Source organism: Pongo abelii, chromosome 6 (genome assembly GCF_028885655.2).
Source record: "Pongo abelii isolate AG06213 chromosome 6, NHGRI_mPonAbe1-v2.0_pri, whole genome shotgun sequence".
NCBI classification, from domain to species: Eukaryota; Metazoa; Chordata; class Mammalia; order Primates; family Hominidae; genus Pongo; species Pongo abelii.
The window spans coordinates 21,526,220-21,532,441 of record NC_071991.2 but is presented as its reverse complement, the minus strand read 5'-3'; the positions used below and the strand labels follow the sequence as shown (position 1 = coordinate 21,532,441).

Genomic DNA, 6,222 nt, shown 5'->3' with positions numbered 1-6,222 from the left:
CTTCAAGCAATCCTCCCTCCCACCTCAGCCTCCCAAAGTGCTGGAATTAAAGGCAGACAGCCACCATGCCTGAAAGCTCGACAATTTACATCAAGTGTAATAAGAATGCTCATGCCCTGTGACTCACAGTAATCTCACTTCTGGAAATATCATGTTTGGATATAATTCAAACAAAAGGTCACAGGTACCCAGTGAAAATCTGGGAGTAATTTTTTTCTCTTTTTTTAAAATATATGGAATGCTTCACAAATTTGCATGACATTCTTGCACAGAGGCCATGCCAATCTCTCTATTGTTCCAACTTTAGCATATGTGCTACCGAAGCAAGCATGAGTAATTTAAGATAGAGTGGTTAAGTGGAATAAGGAACAGTTATGGGAAATTTAAAAATCTATCGTAGTTATAGGTACCTAGTAACAGCTCAGTAAATATTAGCTGCTACTTTTATTATTTTTATGGTAATTCCACTCAATTAAAAACTGTCATTAAAAATTACCATTGTCATGGAACATAATGTATCCTACAGTATAATTGTAGAAACAGACACAATTTGTCCCTTGGTATATGGGGGGATTGGTTCCAGCTCCTCCATTTCTATGTATACCAAAATCCACACATACTCAAGTTTTCAAGTCAGTCCTGTGGAATCCACATATAGGAAAAATGGGAAAATTAGTGAGGTGTAGTGACAAGCACCTGTAGTCCCAGCTACTTGTGAAGCTGAGACAGGAGGACTGCTTGAGCCCAGGAAGTTGTGGCTGCAGTGAGCCATAATTGCACCACTGCGCTCCAGTCTGGGCAACAGAGATAGAAGGTTGACTTTTTAATAGAATTTTTCTGTTCACTTGAACATATGGCCAGGACTGTGCCATATGAAAATTCTTCATAAAATAATTATCTCTCACCCAATTAATGTTGGAATTGGGAACAGAATATGTTTTGGTGACTATTTATTCCTTCACTTGCTGTTATAGAAACTATTGCCAGTGGGCACTTAACAACCAAAAGTGTCATGTCTGAGCTACCCACAATGAAAGGTGATGTCTGGGGCCCAGGTGTGTTGAGGTCCCCATGTGTGGGCTATGGGTGCTGAGTGGGACTTACTTGCCCATCCATTTTCTATATTCCAGCACTGGGAAACTTGGGTTTATCCATCTTGATAAGAGGTCATTTAAATTCCACTTGGCAAGAACCACAAATGGAAGAAAAGCCATGAAACCACAGGCTAGCTCTTGTTCTCAAAAGAATCTTTAGCTTAGGTGATTCTGTAAAAGAGGAATCACATTGTTGAAAACTCATCACAGGTCAGGTGAGGTGGCTCATACCTATAATCCCAGCCTATTGGGAGACTAAGGCAGGAGGATCCCGTAAGGCCAGAAGTTCAAGACCAGCCTGGGCAACACAGTGAAACCTCATCTCTACGAAAAATTAGAAAATGAGCTGGGTGTGGTGGCACAGTCCTATAGTCCCAGCTACTCTGCAGGCTGAAGTGGGAGGACGAAAAGTGGAAGCTACAAAAGTGGAAGCTGCAGTGAGCTCTGATCTCACCACTGCACCCCAGCCTGGGTGACAGAGTGAGACCCTGTCTCTACACACACACACACACACACACACACACACACACACAGACACACAGACACACACACACACACACACACACTTTCATCTCAGTCTGCCCAGCCTTGACTAGTGAAAAGGGTTTTCTGGTTACAGAAGAGGTATGCTCTTTTTTAGGACAGGGAGGGACCAGCAAGCTTGTTCACAGCCTTTTCCTCATACTCTGCTTAGTTTTCCAAGAACCTTTATGTGGAAAGGGTGTCCCTGAAGAAAGCACCTAAATCATCAGGTTACTAGAGGAGAAATATGCCTCCTTTGTCAATTAATAAATGGAACGCCTGCCTTAAAAACCAGAGAGTTCTGCTAGGATGAATCACTCCCTACGACCCTGACCTATGCAGGGAATGTAAAAACCTGGAGTTTGGGGACCTACAATATTGAAGGCCACATTGCAGATGTGGAGACCTTACCAAAGTACAGCCGTTCCACAAAGCACTACCAAACACCAGCTGGCTGTCTCCATGGGGCACCGCTGTATCACTGGCTCTCATTTCCCCGGGAGATGCTCTATTCCAGCCTTCTGTTACATTTTGTATCCCGCACAGTTCCTGGCATAAGGACTCACAACATAGCAAGCTGCTGAGTTAATGGTGATCTACTGCAGATCCAACTTGAGATTCCAGCAGGGTGATTTGTGTTTGACAAATTAAAGGGACCCAGCCTGGCACTGGCCAGCTTAGCAGTCTGAAGACATAAGCTGCTCAAACTGACTACAGTGCCTCTGATTTTTCTGAGTCTGCCCTTGCTCCTAGGGCTCTTTGGATGAAATCAATTTCTCCTTGTTGAAGAAATGGCTTGCTAGAATATAAAAAATTTAAAGAAGAAAATAAAATTTTCTCCTAAAGAGCACGCAAAAGCACACTCCCACTAATGCTGGATCTATTTATCTCTCTTGCTTTTTTTTTTTTTCCCTGAGATAGGGTCTCACTCTGTCACTCAGACTGGAGTGCAGTGGCGAGATCACCGCTTACTGCAGCTTTCAACTCCTGGGCTCGAGCTATCCTCCCACTTCAGCCTCCCGAGTAGCTGGGATTACAGGTGCATGCCACCATGCCTCGCTAATTTTTAAATTTTTTGTAGAGAGGGGGTCTCGCTATGTGGCTCAGACTGGTCTTGAACTCCTGGGTCAAACTAATCCTTCCGCCTTGGCCTCCCAAAGTGCTGGGATTACAGGCTTTAGCCACTGCGCCCAGTCTATTTATCTTTCTACAACTCATATATTAAATCTTCCTCCTTAAATCACCTCATACCCACCCATCTGCAGGAATAGCAAACACAGGTCTCAGAGGGTCAGGCAACCTACAGGAGGTAAGGAGGCCGGAGTAATGTGGGAGACCAGGGAGAACTGTAGCAAACTGCAAGGTATTCACTTCGATAGTTCTTCAACACTGTGATGGCCAAACCAAACACAGAAACAGGAAGCCCAGTTCAGTTGCCAGCAGCCAACGTGCGATATTTGATCTACATGCTACAGGGCAAACTGCTCAGGATAAATGACCTGGTCTCCACCAACCTGCTCTTCAAGTCCAGCCGCTCCTGCCCAAGTCCCTACGCTCTACTGACATGACCCACATTCACAGTACTCTCCTGAAACTTTGCTTGCTCACTCTTTTTTTCCCTAACGAATATTTCTCTTTTCTTTTTCTTTTTTTTACTTTTTTTGAGACAGAGTCCCCCTCAGTCACACAGGCTGAGGTACGGCGAGGTGATTATGGCTCCCTACAGCTTCCATCAACTGGGCTCAAGTGATTCTCCCATCTCAGCCTCCCAAGTAGTTGGGATTACAGCCATGTAACACCACACCTGGCTACGTTTATTAGTTTTTTCTTTTTTTTTTTTTTTTTCAGACGGAGTCTTGCTCTGTCGCCCAGGCTGAATGGAGTGCAGTGGCATGATCCTGGCTCACTGCAACCTCTGCCTCCTGAGTTCAAGCGATTCTCTTTCCTCAGCCTCCCGAGTAGCTTGAATTACAGGTGTGTGCCACCATGCCCGACTAATTTTTGTATTTTCAGTAGAGATGGGGTTTCACCACATTGGCCAGGCTGGTCTTGAACTCCTGACCTCAGGTGATCTGCACACCTTGGCCTCCCAAAGTGCTGGGATTACAGGCGTGAGCCACCACGCCTGGCCAGCTTATTATTTTTTCTAGAGACAGGGTCTCACCATGTTTCCCAGGCTGGCCTTGAATTCCCGGGCACAAGCAATCCTCTGGCCCCCATCTCCCAAAGCGATGGGATTACAGGCTTGAACCAACACATCAGTCCCTAACAAATACATATTGAGCACCTACTATATACCAGGCACTATAATAGGTGCCCAGGAAACAGCAGTGAACAAGGTATAAGAGTTTCTGCCCTTGGCCAGGAGCAGTGGCTCACACCTGTAATCCCAGCACTTTGGAAAGCCGAGGCAGGTGAATCACCTGAGGTCAGGAGTTTGTGACCAGCCTTACTAACAGAGTGAAACCCCGTCTCTACTAAAAGTACAGAAATTAGTGGGGCATGGTTGTGCATGCCTGTAATCCCAGTTACTTAGGAGGCTGAGTCAGGAGAATCGCTTGAACCTGGGAGGCGGAGATTGCAGCGAGCTGAGGTCGCGGTACTGCACTCCAGCCTGGGCAACAAGAGTGAAACTCCGTCTCAAAAAAAAAAAAAGAAAAAAGAAAAGAAAAAGAGTTTCTGCCCTCATGTAGCTTATAGGGTGGCAGGAAATTGATACAGTTTGAATGTTTGTCTCCTCCAAATCTCATACTGAAATTGAATCCCTAATGTTGGAGGTGGTGCCTGGTGGGAGGTGTGTGGGTCATGGGGGCAGATCCCTCATGAATGGCTTGGTGCCCTCCCCAAGGTAATGAGTGAGTTCTCTCTCTACTAGTTCACGTGAGAGCTGGTTGTTTAAAGAGCCTGGCACCTCCTCCTCTCTCCGTTGCTCCTTCTTCTCAGCAAGTGACATGTCGGCTCCTCCTTCACCTTCCGCCATGGGTGGAAGCCTCCTGAGGTCCTCACCAGCGGATGCTGGTACTATGCTTTTGTTTTTCTGAGACAGGGTCTCACTCTGACACTCAGGCTAGAGAGCAGTGGTGTAATTATGGCTCACTGCAACCCTGACATCCTGGGATAAAGAGATCTTTTTACCTTAGCCTCCCAAGTAGCTGGGACCACAGGCATGTGTCAATGCACTACCATGCCTGGCTATTTTTTTTTATTTTTACTAGAGACAAGATCTCACCATGTTTCCCAGGCTGGTTTCAAACTTCTGGGCTCAAGCAATCCTCCTGCCTCAGCACCCCAAAGTACCAGGATTACAGGTGTGGACCACTGCGCCCAGCCTGGCACCATGCTACTTGTATAGTCGGCAGGACTGTGAGCCAAATAAACCTTTTTTCTTTATAAACTACCCAATCTGAGGTATTTCCTTATAGCAATGCAAAATGGACTAATCTAGGAATCACAGGCCAACACTTACCAGACTGCGATGAGCACATGACAGAAGTATAGACTGGGACTGAAATGCTCCCCAGGGGCTTCTTGTTGCATCACAGAGAGTGGGGTGAGACATCTCGGCTGAGGCTAAAGATGAGCAAAGATGAAAGCGAAAGAGTGATGATGGAGGTAGGGAGAGGGTTTCCTGAAGAATGACCAGTAAAGTCCCCCAAGGAAACTGACATTCCGTGTGGCTGGAGGGGAGGGTGGTGCAGGATAAAACTAGGAAGGTGAGTGGAGGCCAGCTCTTACCAGGCCCTGTGGCCACATTAGTTTGGACTTTGTCTTAAAGACAATGGGCAGTCACCATCAGGTTTTAATCGAGGACAATTCTGACCCAAATTTGCCTTTTAGGAGAATTCTTCTGGCTTCAGTGAACAGGCTGAAGTAAGCAAGCCTATACAAGTCAGGAAGACAATTGGAGGTCCTCACAATAAACTAGTGTAAAAGAGAACAGGGCCGGGCATGGTGGCTCCTGCCTATAATCTCAAAAATTGGGAAGTCCAAGGTGGGTGGATGGCTTGAGCCCAGGAGTTTGAGACCAGCCTGAGCAATGCGGTGAAACCACATCTCTAAAAAAAACACAAAAATTAGCCGGCCATGGTGGCTCATCCCTGTGGTCCCAGCTCCCCTGGAGGCTGAGGCAGAAGGATAGCTTGAGCCTGGGAGGTTGAGACTGCAGTGAGCTAAGATCACACCACTGTGCTCCAGCCTGGGCAACACAGGGAGACTGTCTCAAAAGAAAAAAAAAAAAAAGATCCCATTCTTCATTTATTAGTGCCCTAACATTCTCTTGAGAACCTTGGTGACACAGTGAATTCAACTGATTCAACTGTCATTGTAATTCGGCAACCCGCACATTTAAGTTTGTGTTTGACTTCCAATGATATCAGCCCCGTGGATACAAGAAATAAGAAATTCTGTTTGGGCTATCGTGGATCTTAGACCATGACTTATGCTGAGAGGTGAAGACTTGAGCTTTTTGTTTTTCTCTCCGTAAGTGCTCAAGTGCAGTGGTCCTCAGTTTTTGAGGCACGAGGGACTAGTTTTGTGTAAGACAGTTTTTCCATAGACTCGGGGCAGCAAAGGTCAGTTTTGGGATATATCAAGCACATTACATTTA

At 46.0% G+C, this 6,222-nt stretch overlaps 1 non-coding gene across 1 annotated transcript; it reads right to left on the bottom strand.

Moving 5' to 3' along the window:
- Positions 1–227: 227 nt before the first annotated feature.
- LOC112134441 (U6 spliceosomal RNA) lies at positions 228–331 on the bottom strand. The gene has a single exon (XR_002915871.1). It is a non-coding gene; the product is annotated as a U6 spliceosomal RNA (small nuclear RNA).
- Between the last annotated feature and the right edge of the window lie 5,891 nt (positions 332–6,222).